Here is a 17793-nt window from a genome sequence, read left to right on the forward strand (position 1 = left end):
TTCGGTACATTTCAGCTCCACGTATCGGCCGGGCTAGACTGAGCGTTGAGAAGTATGTCATGAAGCCGGCCCAACGCATCTGGTCACCAGTGCGTCTCCTCGGGCCGGCGTACATGGCACCAGCCTTACGCATGGTGTCCCCGGTTCGCCTACATAGGCCGGTGCGGGTTATTCCACCTCCCCGCACTGGTCAGGCGACGGGGAGCATACAACCAGGTAAGGTTGGGCAGGCTCGGCGTTCAAGGGAGCCAGTACGCCTGCACGGTCCGGTATTTCCGGCGCCACCTCCCCGCCCCAACCCAGTACCACCAGTGCCTCCTCCACGCACTAGCTATATGGTGCGTGTCTCCAGCCCTTTACCACCAGTGTCTAAACCACGCACCAAGCCTCCTGTGTGTCCCCAGAGTCCTGTGCGTCCTGTTGCTGCTCCCCGCACTAGCCCTGAGATGCGTGTCCCCAGCCCGGTGCTACCAGTCCCGGCACCACGCACCAGGCCTACAGTGCGCCTCAGCCGGCAGGAGTCTGCCGTCTGCACAGCGACGACTGAACTGCCCGTCTCCCCAGCGCCATCTGAGCCATCCGTCTCCCCAGCGCCATCTGAGCCATCCGTCTCCCCAGCGCCATCTGAGTCATCCGTCTGCAATGAGCCTGCAAAGCCGCCCGTCTGCCATGAGCCTGCAAAGCCGCCCGTCTGCCATGAGCCCACTGAGCCGTCCGCCAGACAGGAGCCGCTAGAGCCGCCCGCCAGACAGGAGCCGCTAGAGCCGCCCGCCAGACAGGAGCCGCTAGAGCCGCCCGCCAGACAGGAGCCGCTAGAGCCGCCCGCCAGACAGGATCTGCCAGAGCCGCCAACCAGACAGGATCTGCCAGAGCCGCCAACCAGACAGGATCTGCCAGAGCCGCCAACCAGACAGGATCTGCCAGAGCCGCCAACCAGACAGGAGCAGCCAGATCAGTCAGCCAGCCATGAGCAGCCAGATCCGTCAGCCAGCCATGAGCAGCCAGATCCGTCAGCCAGCCATGAGCAGCCAGATCCGTCAGCTAGCCATGAGCAGCCAGATCCGTCAGTTAGCCATGAGCAGCCAGATCCGTCAGCTAGCCATGAGCAGCCAGATCCGTCAGCCAGCCATGAGCAGCCAGATCCGTCAGCCAGCCATGAGCAGCCAGATCCGTCAGCTAGCCATGAGCAGCCAGATCCGTCAGCTAGCCATGAGCAGCCAGATCCGTCAGCCAGCCATGAGCAGCCAGATCCGTCAGCCAGCCATGAGCAGCCAGATCCGTCAGCCAGCCATGAGCAGCCAGATCCGTCAGCCAGCCATGAGCAGCCAGATCCGTCAGCCAGCCATGAGCAGCCAGATCCGTCAGCCAGCCATGAGCAGCCAGATCCGTCAGCCAGCCATGAGCAGCCAGATCCGTTAGCCAGCCATGAGCAGCCAGATCTGTCAGCCAGCCATGGGCCGTCCCTCAGTCCGGAGCTGCAGTCCCTCAGTCCGGAGCTGCAGTCCCTCAGTCCGGAGCTGCCATTCCTCAGTCCGGAGCTGCCATTCCTCAGTCCGGAGCTGCCATTCCTCAGTCCGGAGCTGCCATTCCTCAGTCCGGAGCTGCCATTCCTCAGTCCGGAGCTGCCATTCCTCAGTCCGGAGCTGCCATTCCTCAGTCCGGAGCTGCCATTCCTCAGTCCGGAGCTGCCCCTTACCCTGGTGCTGCCCCTTACCCTGGTGCTGCCCCTTACCCTGGTACTGACCCTGGTACTGCCCCTGACCCTGGTACTGCCCCTGACCCTGGTACTGCCCCTGACCCTGGTACTGCCCCTTAGTCCGGAGCTGCCCCTTAGTCCGGAACTGCCCCTTAATGCAATGGGGTTAATGTGGAGGGGGGTCATTTGGAGGAAGCCTAGGAGGTGGTTAGGGACGGTGGTGACGTGGGGACCACAACCAGAGCCGGAGCCGCCACCGTGGATGGAAGCCCACCCAGACCCTCCCCTAGACTGTGTAATGGTGCGCCCGGAGTTCGCACCTTAAGGGGGGGGGGTTATGTCACGCCCTGGCCTTAGTATTCTTTGTTTTCTTTATTATTTTAGTTAGGTCAGGGTGTGACATGGGGAATGTTTGTGTTTTGTCGGTTTTGGGTGATTATATGGAAAAGGGGTTGTTGGGTATAGTATATGGGTTTGTGTGGAGTACATGTGTCTAGTGTTGTCTATGTATGTTTAGTTGTCTAGGAGAGTCTATGGTTACCTGAATGAGTTCCCAATTAGAGACAGCTGATTTCGGTTGTCTCTGATTGGGAGCCTTATTTAGGGTAGCCATAGGCTCTCATGGGTTGTGAGTAGTTGTCTATGTAGAACGTTTGTAGCCTGTATGTGTATGTGCACAACGTTATTTAGCTTCACGGTCGTTTGTCGTTTTGTATAGTTTGTTAAAGTGTGTCGTGTTCGTTCATCTTCTTTAAATAAAAAGAGAAGATGTATCATTATTCCGCTGCATCTTGGTCCGTCTCTCCAGTACACGATCGTGACAAAGAAGCAGGTGGTAAGTTTAATATAACAACGACCATGGACCTACACAAGTAGCATCCAGGCATGATCAAACAGAAACAATACTGCCTGGGGAAGGAACCTAAGGGAGTCCCAGATAAAGGGGAGGTAATGAGTGAGGTAATGGAGAACAGGTGTGCGTGATGATGAAAGCCAGGTTCGCATGATGATGATTCCCAGGACCGGTGGTTAGGTAAACCGGTGAAGTCGAATGCTGGAGAGGAGGAGCGGGAGTAGATGTGACATGACTGAGTGTATTGATACACCATCCAAAGTGTAATTAATAACTGCACCATGCTCCAATGGATATTCAATGTCTGCTTTTTTTTTTGTTACCCATCTACCAATAGGTGCCCTTTGCGAACCGTTGGAAAACCTCCCATGTCTTTGAATCTGTGCTCTATATTCACTGCTCGACTGACGGACCTTGAAGATCATGTTATGTGTGAGGTACAGAGATGGGGTAGTCATTTTAGATCATGTTAAACACTATTAATGCACACATACAAATCCACAGTCCATACAAATGATAATGGGACTTGTTAAGTACGTTTTTACTGCTGAACTTAAGTTAAATACTTATTGACTCATTGCAGATTTTCCTTTTTTTAATTTGTAAACATTTCTAAAAACATAATTCCACAACTTTTCAATTTAATCCATATTAAATTCAGGCTGTAACAATAAAATGTGGAAAAAGTTAAGGAGTGTGAATACTTTAAGGCACTGTACATGAATCTACACAAAAAATGGCCGGGGACATTGACTTATAAGACACATTTTTGTGTATAAAAAAGGGTATAATTAATAACAATAATTACCACTGAGAGTGTTAAATCAACACTGATAGACACTGGAAAAGTGTTAAATTAACACACTACTTAGCGTAAAGCCTTATTCAAATATTACTGTATCTTCCCTATAGGCCTAAAAAGAAAAAATCCCAATGCAAACAAAATAGTTAAAACAAATTCATACATTTTTGTTTATGTTGTTCGTCTTATTCATTACCCACCTTTTTTACCACTACATCAATAATATTAATAGAGAATTGTATCTAATATTCTAATAATTAATGTGAATGTGATAATATGATCATCTATGTGCTCCATTGATGTCTGTTTGTGCGGAGCTTGATTAGAAATGCCTAGGAATACAAATGTGAATGCTATGTAATTTGAGAAAAGAGTTTGTTTATGCAATTCATCATTACAACTGACTGAACAGTTGCTGATGCTACGTGTCAGTGTGAATAATTTCTCATATTTCCCTCCTTTCAGGGGTATAACATTACAATTGTATAGCTAATAGGCTATAGCCAAGCTGATTATTGCTGGGCTCATTTTTGCTTGTTTTTGTCACGCCCTGGCCTTAGTATTCTTTGTTTTCTTTATTATTTTAGTTAGGTCAGGGTGTGACATGGGGAATGTTTGTGTTTTGTTGTTTTTGGGTGATTATATGGTAAAGGGGTTGTTGGGTGTAGTATATGGGTTTGTGTGGAGTACATGTGTCTAGTGTTGTCTATGTATGTTTAGTTGTCTAGGAGAGTCTATGGTTACCTGAATGAGTTCCCAATTAGAGACAGCTGATTTCGGTTGTCTCTGATTGGGAGCCTTATTTAGGGTAGCCATAGGCTTTCATTTGTTGTGAGTAGTTGTCTATGTGATACGTTTGTAGCCAGTGTGTGCACATCGTTGTTTAGCTTCACGATCGTTTTCTTGTTTTGTTTAGTGTTTAAGTGTTTTTGTTTCGTTTGCCTTCTTCGTTAATAAAAAGGAGATAGCTTATTTTCCTAAAGCTGCGTTTTGGTCCGTCAATCCTCCACACGATCGTGACAGAACTACTCACCATTACAGGACCAAGCGGCATGGAAAGCGGCAACAGGACCCACCTACACAGGATTCGTGGACATGGGAGGAGATACTGGATGGTAAGGGGCCGTGGGCACAACCGGGAGAATATCGCCTTCCTCGTGAAGAGCTGGAGGCAGCTAAAGCCGAGAGGAGGCGATATGAGGAGGCAGCACGGAGACAAGGCTGGAAGCCCGTGAGTACAACCCAAAAATTTCTTGGGGGGGGCCTTAAAGGGAGTGTGGCGAAGTCAGGTAGGAAACCTGCGCCTACTCCCTGTACTTACCGTGGAGAGCGAGAGTACGGGCAGACATCGTGTTACGCAGTAGAGCGCACGATGTCTCCTGTACACGTGCATAGCCCGGTTCGGTACATTTCAGCTCCACGTATCGGCCGGGATAGACTGAGCGTTGAGCCGTATGTCATGAAGCCGGCCCAACGCATCTGGTCACCAGTGCGTCTCCTCGGGCCGGCGTACATGGCACCAGCCTTACGCATGGTGTCCCCGGTTCGCCTACATAGGCCGGTGCGGGTTTTTCCACCTCCCCGCACTGGTCAGGCGACGGGGAGCATACAACCAGGTAAGGTTGGGCAGGCTCGGCGTTCAAGGGAGCCAGTACGCCTGCACGGTCCGGTATTTCCGGCGCCACCTCCCCGCCCCAACCCAGTACCACCAGTGCCTCCTCCACGCACTAGCTATATGGTGCGTGTCTCCAGCCCTTTACCACCAGTGCCTAAACCACGCACCAAGCCTCCTGTGTGTCCCCAGAGTCCTGTGCGTCCTGTTGCTGCTCCCCGCACTAGCCCTGAGATGCGTGTCCCCAGCCCGGTGCCACCAGTCCCGGCACCACGCACCAGGCCTACAGTGCGCCTCAGCCGGCAGAAGTCTGCCGTCTGCACAGCGATGACTGAACTGCCCGTCTGCCAAGCGCCATCTGAGCCATCCGTCTCCCCAGCGCCATCTGAGCCATCCGTCTCCCCAGCGCCATCTGAGCCATCCGTCTCCCCAGCGCCATCTGAGCCATCCGTCTCCCCAGCGCCATCTGAGCCATCCGTCTCCCCAGCGCCATCTGAGCCATCCGTCTCCCCAGCGCCATCTGAGCCATCCGTCTCCCCAGCGCCATCTGAGCCATCCGTCTCCCCAGCGCCATCTGAGCCATCCGTCTCCAATGAGCCTGCAAAGCCGCCCGTCTGCCATGAGCCTGCAAAGCCGCCCGTCTGCCATGAGCCTACTGAGCCGCCCGCCAGACAGGAGTCGCTAGAGCCGCCAGCCAGACAGGAGCCGCTAGAGCCGCCAGCCAGACAGGATCTGCCAGAGCCGCCAACCAGACAGGATCTGCCAGAGCCGCCAACCAGACAGGATCTGCCAGAGCCGCCAACCAGACAGGATCTGCCAGAGCCGCCAACCAGACAGGATCTGCCAGAGCCGCCAACCAGACAGGATCTGCCAGAGCCGCCAACCAGACAGGATCTGCCAGAGCCGCCAACCAGACAGGATCTGCCAGAGCCGCCAATCAGATAGGATCTGCCAGATCAGTCAGCCAGCCATGAGCAGCCAGATCCGTCAGCCAGCCATGAGCAGCCAGATCCGTCAGCCAGCCATGAGCAGCCAGATCCGTCAGCCAGCCATGAGCAGCCAGATCCGTCAGCCAGCCATGAGCAGCCAGATCCGTCAGCCAGCCATGAGCAGCCAGATCCGTCAGCCAGCCATGAGCAGCCAGATCCGTCAGCCAGCCATGAGCAGCCAGATCCGTCAGCCAGCCATGAGCAGCCAGATCTGTCAGCCAGCCATGGGCCGTCCCTCAGTCCGGAGCTGCCATTCCTCAGTCCGGAGCTGCCATTCCTCAGTCCGGAGCTGCCATTCCTCAGTCCGGAGCTGCCATTCCTCAGTCCGGAGCTGCCATTCCTCAGTCCGGAGCTGCCATTCCTCAGTCCGGAGCTGCCCCTTATCCTGGTGCTGCCCCTTACCCTGGTGCTGTCCCTGACCCTGGTACTGTCCCTGACCCTGGTACTGTCCCTGACCCTGGTACTGTCCCTTACCCTGGTACTGCCCCTTAGTTCGGAGCTGCCCCTGACCCTGGTACTGCCCCTGACCCTGGTACTGTCCCTGACCCTGGTACTGTCCCTGACCCTGGTACTGTCCCTTACCCTGGTACTGCCCCTTAGTCCGGAGCTGCCCCTTAGTCCGGAACTGCCCCTTAATGCAGTGGGGTTAATGTGGAGGGGGGTCTTTTGGAGGAAGCTAAGGAGGCGGTTAGGGATTGTGGTGACGTGGGGACTACGACCAGAGCCGGAGCCGCCACCGTGGATGGAAGCCCACCCAGACCCTCCCCTAGACTGGTTAATGGTGCGCCCGGAGTTCGCACCTTAAGGGGGGGGTTATGTCACGCCCTGGCCTTAGTATTCTTTGTTTTCTTTATTATTTTAGTTAGGTCAGGGTGTGACATGGGGAATGTTTGTGTTTTGTTGTTTTTGGGTGATTCTATGGTAAAGGGGTTGTTGGGTGTAGTATATGGGTTTGTGTTGAGTACACGTGTCTAGCGTTGTCTATGTATGTTTAGTTGTCTAGGAGAGTCTATGGTTACCTGAATGAGTTCCCAATTAGAGACAGCTGATTTCGGTTGTCTCTGATTGGGAGCCTTATTTAGGGTAGCCATAGGCTTTCATTTGTTGTGAGTAGTTGTCTATGTGATACGTTTGTAGCCAGTGTGTGCACATCGTTGTTTAGCTTCACGATCGTTTTCTTGTTTTGTTTAGTGTTTAAGTGTTTTTGTTTCGTTTGCCTTCTTCGTTAATAAAAAGGAGATGGCTTATTTTCCTAAAGCTGCGTTTTGGTCCGTCAATCCTCCACACGATCGTGACAGTTTTTGCTGTTCTTCAAAAAGCATTTAAGTATTTTTTTTTTATATATCGAAATGCATACTTTCTTATTCATAACTGGTTTGGTGTGCTATAACTTATTTTTTTATAGGAATCAGTATGCACATACTGTACTTGCACTGGCCAAGTTTGCTAATCATTAGTTTGCATTGAGGATATTACTTCAGAACACCTAAATAATTTGTACTAATCTACAAGTATGAGGACTTCAAGGCATTTGCAAATTACACTGGAAAATGAAAAAAGCCTCCATTATATAAGATGGGTCTCTCATCAAAAACCAATGAAAGATGATTTCTCATTCCTCAAGAGGGGTTAACTTACTTGCGTCCTCTGATAATAGAGTGAGGTATCTCACTGTGGGATATACCCATTTCTGGGGCAGATTACTAAACACTCCAATCACACAAAGTCTGTCGTAGACAGACAGGAAGTGTGGCGACTAGTGGGGGACCCCACTCTATAAAAGTTACCACCATCCCGCCCTCTGACTTGTTCTCAAGCATATCCTTCTTCCTTGCGCTCTTGCGAACAGGGAAATGCGATGATATACCTAACTATTATCAGAGAACCGGGGTTGCACTAGTAACCTTAAAATCTCTTTCAAATATTTGTTTTGGTATATCACTATGGGATATAGCCCACTCCCGTATCACCGATATGCTCTCTGAAGCCAGGAAGTCCTGACAGACTTTTCCCTCGAGCTGAGGACTGCCTGTATGCGCCAAGCAGATGCAGCAATGTCCATTTTGTAAAAACCTCAAACGTATGAGGGGTAGCCAACGTACCGCATAACAAATCTCTTGCACAGAGATGCCTAAAAGGAACAATCTTTTTTTCATCAGTCCACTGTTGGTACAGTCCCAAATGTGTGTGAATGTAGCACCTTTGTCTGTGAAAATTGTAAGCTCATCTTTTTACACAGCACATTCCCAGTCTACAGAACCCCTCTAGAAATTGTTGGCTGTGTTACATGAACGATAGAAAGGGGAACAGGACCTGGTTTGTTTTTGTGGCAGCTGAATGCTAGGGCAAATGATGTTGCATCATAGATTAACAAACATGTTTAGGTTATGGCACTCTAGTGAGTGTGACTCATTGCAGAAATAGGCACCAGCAAAGGGATTCAGATGTAGCTCAGACGTTCAGTAATAATTTTACCTCTCTTGCATGTTTTCCTTTCATGCATGTTCCTTCTCCCTTGCAGGTTTTCCCTTTCTTATCAAAGACATCCTGCGTGCCAGCCTCCTTTTATGTTTAATTCCTCACTCTAATGGCATTGGGGATGTTAAGGACTTGTATATTGTAATGACTGTAAAAAAAAAAAAAAAAGCTTTTGGAAATGTTCCCGTTCCCGACTCTTTGTGTAATAGACCATATGTCAAGCCTCCTCTCGCCCCCCCTCTCTTGCGCTTGAGGGCGCCAGGCGGCCCATCATTACTCACACCTGCCATCATCGTTACGCGCACCAGCGCTTCTTTGGACTCACCTGGACTCCATTTCTTTGTTGATTGTCCCTCCTATATCTGTCTGTTCCTCGGTTTAATCCCGGTGTCAGCATTCATGTCGTTATGTTTTCCCCTGTCCAGATGTTGTCATTATTTGTTTCTTGTCTGTTATCCATTAAATGTTCACTCCCTGTACTTGCTTCTCGTCTCCCAGTGTCTGTACTTACACTATATGCTAGTTGAATGGAGAAATTGTAGTTGTAAAAGCTAATAATTGTTATATGCCTTATTTGTTTATTATATTTTGTCATTTCAGTTTGATTTGAATGTTGTATATGGTTATGATGGCGATTTAAATGTCTTAATTTTCAGGTTTGAATGAGACAATGTATTCCCCTAAAATTCTTCTTTCAATAAAGTTCTTGCTTTATAAAAATTATATATTTCCTTAACATATATATTAGACTAAATGCTATTTGTATTTTTTTTGTTTGTTCCAGATATGTGTTTAATATACTATCCAGATGAAGTTTCTCATTACAGAACTTTTCATAGAATTTGACAAAAATACCATTAGTCACTAAAACATCCGTAACCCATTCACAGTAAAATATATTTCTCTTCTGAATTCAGATAATCAATTCTTACAAAATAAAGGAGGCTCAATATGCTCCAAGTTGTTCTCTGTCGTCATTCGCCATTTTTGTAAATGGCAGTTTTTTGGGAGAAAAACATTGATTTTCATATAAGATACACATTTTCGCAGGTGTTTTTCTTGGCTGATTACAATTTGATGTGGTGCTATTGTATGTCATATCATGTAAAATAGCTGTTTCTCAGCTTTTAAAATATGTATCATGTTTTCATGTAAAGTTTGACACCAGCTAGTTATTCTCATTTATGCACGCCAATGTCATGGTCCAGTAAAAAATGGTTTCCTGACTTTCCGAGCAGGAAAGGGTTAAATCGTTCAGTATTAGTAATAGTAAATAAGAGTCTGGTTGCAGCAGTTGTGAATCATGTCTCGCATGAATGTATGTGTGTATATGTTTGTGTGGTTGTTTGCGTGAGTGAGTGCATGTGTGCTAAGGTGCGGAGAGTCAGTGCAGTTGGTCAGTTCAGTTCAAGTGTTCAGCAGTCTGATGGCTTGTAGATATAAACTATCTCTGAGCCTGTTGGTATCAGACATCTTGCTCTGATACCGTCTGCCCCTCAGGCACTGTTTCAAATGGTAGTCCTGGATGGGTGGGAACACGACCCCAGTGATGTACTGGGCCGTCTTCACCATCGGCTGGATGGCCTTGCGGTCGTGGATGGAGCAATTCCCATACCAGGCCGTGATGTACCTGGTATGACATGGTGACATGAATTTCTTCAGCTGCCTTAGGAAGTAGAGGTGCTGTTGCGCCCTCTTGACAATATCAGTGGTGTTGTTGGTCCATGTCAAGTCAACAGTGATGTGGACGCTGAGGAACTTAAAACTGCTGATTCTCTCTACTTCAGTCATGTTGATGTGGATCGGGGTGTGTTCCCTCTGCTGATTGAAGACAGCAATCAACTTCTTTGTTTTGCTGACCATAAGGGAGAGGTTGTCCTGACAACACAATGCCAGGTTACTTAACTCCTCCCTATAGGCTGGCTCGTCATTATCAGGCCTTCAACTGTGGTTATCAAGCCTTCAACTGTGAAATCGTCAGCAAATGTGATGATGGAGTTGATGTCGTGAAAAGTGCAAAGCCACACAGTTGTGGGTGAACAGAGAGTACAGCAGAGGGCTGAGTACACACCCCTGGGGGGGCCCTATGTTAAGAGTTAGTGTGGAGGAGGTGCTTTGCCAATCCTCAAAGCCTGTGATCTTCCTGTCAGGAAGTCCAGTATCCAGTTGCAGAGAGTAGTGTCCAGACGCAGGGCTCTGAGCTTGGAGGGAACAATAGTGTTGGATACTGAACTGTAGTCAATGACCAGCATTCTCACATAGGTTTTCCTCTTGTCCAGATGTGTTAGGGCCATGTGAATAGTGATGGAATTGTATCTTCTGTGGATCTGTTGGAGCAGTAGGCAAATTAGTGGGTCCAGTGTGCCTGGCATGCTGGCCTTGATGTGGGCCAGCTTCTTGTATTACTTAATGATGACGGGGTGAGTGCGATGGGGCGATATTCATTTGGGTGACATCAATAAGGGATCATAGCTTTCACCTGGTCAGTCTATGTCATGTAAAGCACAGGGGTTCCTCATGTTTTGTACACTCTGTATATATACACACCTTCAAATTAGTGGATTCGGCTGTTTAAGCCACACCCGTTACTGACAAGTGTATAAAATCAAGCACAGAGCCATTCAATCTCCATAGACAAACATTGGTAGTAGAATGGCCTTACTGAAGAGTTCAGTGACATTCAACGTGGCACCGGCATTTTATTCAGTTTATTTAACTAGGCAAGTCAGTTAAGAACAAATTCTTATTTTACAATGACGGCCTAATCATGTCATCCTTCCAACAATTCAGTTCATCAAATTTCTCCCCTGCTAGTGAACAGTAAGCGCTGTTATTATGAAGTGGAAACATCTAAGAACAACAACGGCTCAGCTACGAAGTGGTAGGCCACACAAGCTCCGAGAATGGGACTGCCGTGTGTCGAAGCGCGTAGAGCGTAACATCCATCTGTCCTCAGTTGCAACACTCACTACCGAGTTCCAAACTGCCTCTGGAAGCAACATCAGCACAATAACTGGTCGTCAGGAGCTTCATGAAATTGGTTTCAATGGTCGAGCAGCTGCACACAAGTCTAACATCAACATGCGCAATGCCAAGCGTCGGCTGGAGTGGTGTAAAGCTCACCGCCATTGGACTCTGGAGCACTGGAAAAACGCATGCTCTGTAGCAATGAATCATGCTTCACCATCTGGCAGTCCGACAGACAAATCTGTGTTTGGCGGATGCCAGGTGATTGCTACATGCTCAAATGCATAATGCCAACTGCAGCTTTTGGTGGAGGAGGAATAATGGTCTGGGGCTGTTTTTCATGGTTCGGGCTAGGCCCCTTAGTTCCAGTGAAGGAAAATCTTAACGCTACAGTATACAATGACCTTCTAGACTATACTTTGCTTCCAACTTTGTGGTAACAGTTTGAGGGAGGCCCTTTCCTGGTTCAGCATGACCTGTGCACAAAGCGAGGTCCATATGGAAATGGTTTGCCGAGATCGGTGTGGAAGAACTTAACTGGCCTGTACAGAGCCCTGACCTCAACCCCATCGAAAACCTTTGGGATGAATTGGAACATAGACTGTGAACCAGGACTAATCGCCCAACATCAGTGCCCGACCACACTAATGGCTGAATGGAAGCAAGTTCCTGCAGCAATGTTCTAACATCTAGTGGAAAGCCTTCCCAAAAGAGTGGAGGCTGTTATATCACCAAAGGGGGATCAACTCCATATTAATGCCCATGATTTTGGAATGAGATGTTTGACAAGTGCAAGTTGACACAATAACTGTTAGCAAAGGTGTTAGCTAGAGAGTGAGTATATAGAGCTGAATATATTTATTAAAGTCACATTGTCCAAGAGAGGTTAAAATAGTTATAAAAATGTCACGCCAATGTAAGGCTACACAAAACACAGCCCTTATTTTAAGTGTTTCTAAAATCCCCTATGGGAAAAATGAATGGTGGAAAACCGATTGGAACCATTTCCCTGTTTGAACGCTATGTTTTATGAGTATTATGACACCTCCACGTTGAGGCTCTATACATTTGACAGACAACTTAATCACGGGTCCTGGCATTTCAATTAAACATCACTTACCAGGGCAAATGTATTACCTCTGTACATGACAGACTAGTTTCTGTTTTCCATTTTCTATCATGCCCTGGGGTTCAATTAGATTTAAAAAAAAAGATAAATGAAAAACTATTTACAGAGATAGACTTGTGTGATGAGATAAGTCGAAAATAAATCAACAGCACTAATTTCAGCGCATATAAGGCTCTGACAAGCCTGAATATATTTACATTAATAGCTTATTGTTATACTCCCCATTGTTATTTACTAACGTAAAAAATGTGTCCGATTCTATCAACGTAGCAATAATAATAACATGCTTCTAGGTCTAGCATTGTTTTGCAAGATTTACATTTTTTATAGGATACACAGAAAAACTAAGCAGACAGAATTGAATGGGTTGAGTAGGTACTGACATTACAGGTTAAATATGTCTCCTTCAATCCGTCTAGCCTTCAGAAATATGCTTCAATAGTATGCATTGAACTCAACTCAAAATTAAACTACATGACCAAAAGTATGTTGACACCTGCTCATTGAACATCAAATTCCAAAATCATGGGATATAGAGTTGGTCTTGCAGTCAGTTTTGCTGCTATAAAAGCCACCACTCTTCTGGGAAGGATTTCCACTAGATGTTGGAACATTGCTGGGAGACTTGCTTCTATTCTGCCATGAGCATTAGTGAGGTCGGGCACTGATGTTGGGCAATTAGGCCTGACTTGCATTCGGCGTTCCAATTCATCCCAAAGGTTTTTGTTGGGGTTGTTGGGGTTTCACACCCATCTCGACAAAGCATTTCTGTATGGACCTCGCTTTGTGCATTGTGCATTGTCATGCTGAAACAGGAAAGGGTCTTCCCAAAACTGTTGCCACAAAGTTGGAAGCACAGAATCGTCTACAGTGGTCGCCAACCGTTCAATCGCAATCTTCAAGGCATTCCTAGTCGATCACCAAATATTTCTGTAGAAAAGCCAACGAACGTTAAAGGCTTGCCGGTAGGTGCACTTGATTCAAAAGTCCTGCACACCGGGTAGGCAAAGTGTTCCCGTGAGACAAACTCCGCAGACCAGCAAATCTGTGACTGAATCGAGTGCACCTACTGCGCTGCCCAATCGGATAGCTCAAATAACCGTGGCTACAGAGTTTCCATGACCCTGGCCACAGCCAAGTTTAATAGGCTACTAGCCTACGTAAGATTTAGTAACTTTTAAAACCATGACCACAGAGAGACTGTCAATGAATACAGCAAAGAGCTGCTGTTTTTATGAGTGAGTTCATGTTTAAGTTTACATTCAGCACTGTCACTGTTTTATTCAACACTATAACAAAACACACTTCTCCGTACTTCCACTCGGGCTGCAGCTGCAATGAATGAGTAGCCAAGTATCGATAGCCCTGCATTTTATTATTATTAGCAGCTCATCGTGTTGATTTTAATATTAAGGAATATTTAACTTTCTCTGGTCATAGGAACAACATTCATTTGTGCAGGTGGCAGATGTGGTTCGACTTGAGTTTCACCATAAGGTGGAAGACGTGTCCCCTCTCTCTGGTCAGTCACACCGAAGGAAAGGAAGGAGTGAGCAGGGGCCGTGAGTGAGGGTTGGGGGAAAAAATGTTTTCAACGGTCATCCAACTCGGAATTCCAAGTCGGAAACTTGGGCATCTTTCTAGAGCTCCAACTTTTCGACCTGAAGATCACTGATGATCGTGATTTGACCTCTTTGACCATCAGATGCAGGTACCATCAGTCCAGTAAAATAAAAATGCTAATTATTTCAATTCATGCTCCACAGTGCCTCACAAGTGCTAAACCAACTGATCTGTTTTGTTATCAAAGCTCGAGTTTTGAAATATAAATGGTCTGATTAACAATATTGGCAGGCCAATCAAATAGCCAATATGCTGTGATAATGTATTAGGCCTACTGCCCAAACCTCATTCCTACAAAACTGTTTGTGTGAGGTTAATGTACATTTTTTATCTGAGCAGTAGATCTCAGCTTGCTTTTTGACTGCGAAAGTGATCTTGACTCAGAAACGGTTGGTGACCACTGGTCCTGAACATCATTGTATGTTGTAGCGTTAAGATTTCCCTTCACTGGAACTAAGGGGCCTAGCCCGAACCATGAAAAACAGCCCCAGACCATTATTCCTACTTTACCAAACTGTACAGTTGGCTCTAGGCATTGGGCAGGTAGCGTTCTCCTGACATCCACAAAAAACAGGTTAATCAGTCGGACTATCAGATGGTGAAGCGTGATTCATCACTCCAGAGAACGCGTTTGTTCTGCTCCAGAGTCCAATGGTGGAGAGCTTTACACCTCTCCAGCCAACGCTTGACATTGCGCATGGTGATGTTAGGCTTGTGTGCAGCTGCTCGACAATGGAAACCCATTTCATGAAGCTCCCGACGAATAGTTATTGTGCTGGCGTTGCTTTCAGAGGCCGTTTGGAACTTGGTAGTGAGTGTTGCAACCAAGGACAGATGATTTTTACGCGCTACGTGCTTCACCACTTGGCGGTCCTGTTCTCTGAGCTTTTGTGACCTCAAATGGCGATTTTAGCATGTAAATCTTGGTGGGGCAAACCCAAAACAATGTGGGATGCATGCCAGAAAAGCCACTACACAACACAACACTAAACAATACATGAATTGCAATATAACAGTGACAATTGGTACCCACAAACTGTTAAGGCCTACATAAAGCTCTCCCAACAGAAGAGCTTTCTTTTCAGCACCATGGAATGAATCCTTGTTACCGGTAAACATGGCTTTCAGCAGAGCCTTGTCTTGCAGTGAAACAGTAAATTCAGCTTAATTTACTGCCTTTAAAAACAGCTGATATGGCTGATTTGCTTTAACAAATGTGGTTTCTACAACAATTGAGATGTACAAACTATACATAATGGAACAGCAAGAGGATAAGGGACAATCCAAAATGTTGAATAAGACATTAATCAGCGAGCTAGGACGGACAGCAACAGAATTCAGAACATGGGCCATTCTTACAATATTCTCTATGTACACAAAGTCAGAGCCGTAGGATAAATAGAGGGGGCATTTAAGCAGTTAATGAACGCTCTTACAATATTCAATGATTACATTTCTCTAAAACAGGCTATAGACTACATATGCACCACCAAGTCAGAACAGTAGGCTAAATTATAAGGGGGAAATTCACCACATTATTAAGGTGACGCACATGGGGTACTAACAGCTTACTTTCTTATCTACAGTATAAATATCTCCCTGGCATATTACATAATTTATGCAGCAGCATACAATACATTTTTTGGAATCACCTTGTTCTGCTGTGCTCACTTGAACAGGAAGGTGGCGCGGCTGTTCTTCTTGTGGGTAAATTTTGTCATCAAACTTTGACATCAAAGTCGGGCATTCTCTGGATTTATGGTACTTTCAAAACAACTGAGAACTGAAAAAAAAACAGGTTGAATCAGGTCGGAAAGCTCTAGAAAGAGGCCCGAGTTCCCGACTTAGAATTCCGAGTTGGATTACGTATTTTACCAGTTGGAGCTCGTTTTTTCTGAGTTCCCAGTTGTCTTGAACTCACTGAAGTCTGAGATTTCCCAGTTCCGAGTTTCCAGTTGTTTTGAACATGGCAGAAGTCATGCTGGATTGACAGCATCGCCAATGTATTCAACCTTTTCTGGCCCATGGTGTTGCATGTGAATGTTTATCCATTTAAGATTGGAAAAGAGACCCTTAAACCCAGACTAGGACCACACACCCACTCCACTGAATAGCAGGCTAGTGATTGCTTTGCAAAGCTTGCAGTTAGCCATTGATTCCTTCCAAACCACTCATTGTTATATTACGTTTTCCAACTTGTTGTGTAATGTTTGTCACCGATACGTTTTATGTATAATTTCTCATCATCATTGAAAATAATTTGCCAGTAGATTATCGACTTGATTCATTACGACGACCGCCTGTCTAGCTTGCTAGCTAAGATTTTGAAAGTATGATATTGACATGATCAGTGCAATCAAAGCTTCGGTAGGTACAGTGCATTCGGAAAGAATTCAGACCTCTTGACCTTTTCCACATTTTGTTATGTTAGACTTATTCTAAAATGGAATACATTGGTTTATTCTTCATCAATCTACGCACAAAACCCTATAATGACAAAGAAAAACTGTTTTCTATAAATTTTTGCAAATGAACTGAAATATAACATTTACGTAAGTATTCAGACCCTTTACTAAGTGCTTTGTTGAAGCACCTTTGGCAGCGATTACAGCCTTGGGTCTTCTTCAATAATGATCAATGGAAACAGGATGCACCTGAGCTCAATTTCAAGTCTCATAAATAAGGTATTCTGTTTTAGTTTTTTTTATAACTTTGCAAAAATGTCTAAAAACCTGTTTTTGCTTCGTCATTATAGACTATTGTGTGTAGATTGCTGAGGAAATGGTTTTATGTAATCCATTTTAAAATAAGTAAATAAATAACTTAATAACAAAACGTGGAAAAAGTCAAGCGGTCTGAATACTTTAATAAGGCACTGTATATAATTCCATTCACAGGGGCTCTGCTAATGACTTTCTGTTTTGCTCATTAAGATATTTAATATTGAGAAAGCTTTTAAACTAGCAAATGTGCAATTGCACACTGGCCCAACGTATTTTGTTGCCATGCACATGTCTCTATTTGAATTACAGCAGCCTGCTACGAATGCCGTGAAGGGAGGTGGGAGTTGATGTATTGTGTGTTTTTGTATTTTTTTCTACATAGAAAATGTATATGTTAGCAATTAACGAGAAATACAAATCAGGCATGGTATTTGCATATCCTTGTCAGATCTCCTGTTTCTTGGCAAGGAGGAAGTAGCCCTAATGAATTTGTCAGGATACTGGCAGGACACTTCTGGCCGCTATTAAAAGTCCTTAGACTACCTGTTCCACTTATTTTTTGCTCTTATCTGGGTTCATTGTTTTTATGACTGTATTCTGTCCAAGATGTTGAGATCTATTTCCTACAACCGTCTGACTTTACTGAGTGCCTATACTAGGCCTATAAAAAAATATAAATGTAAGGCTATTAATTCCAAAGCCTTCAAAGCCCTATCGTCCTGTCTAATCCAGTAAATGTAGACCAGTGCTCCCCAACCCTGTTTCTGGAGAACTACTCTCCTGTAGGTTTTTACTCCAACCTCAGTTATAACTAATCCGATTCAGTTTATCAAGCAGCTAATTATTAGAATCAGGTGCACTAGATTAGTGTTGGGCTGAAAATCTACAGGTAGAATGTTAATGGCCAGTGTACAGTCGTGG

The 17793-nt window shown here is 46.0% G+C and overlaps 1 protein-coding gene across 2 annotated transcripts in view; it reads right to left on the reverse strand.

Annotated features, from left to right (window-relative positions):
- The window catches only part of LOC129862723 (metabotropic glutamate receptor 8-like), a 238714-nt gene that overhangs the window by 42831 nt on the left and 178090 nt on the right, over positions 1 to 17793 (reverse strand). The window lies entirely within an intron of this gene.

Source organism: Salvelinus fontinalis, chromosome 9 (genome assembly GCF_029448725.1).
Source record: "Salvelinus fontinalis isolate EN_2023a chromosome 9, ASM2944872v1, whole genome shotgun sequence".
Taxonomy (NCBI): domain Eukaryota; kingdom Metazoa; phylum Chordata; class Actinopteri; order Salmoniformes; family Salmonidae; genus Salvelinus; species Salvelinus fontinalis.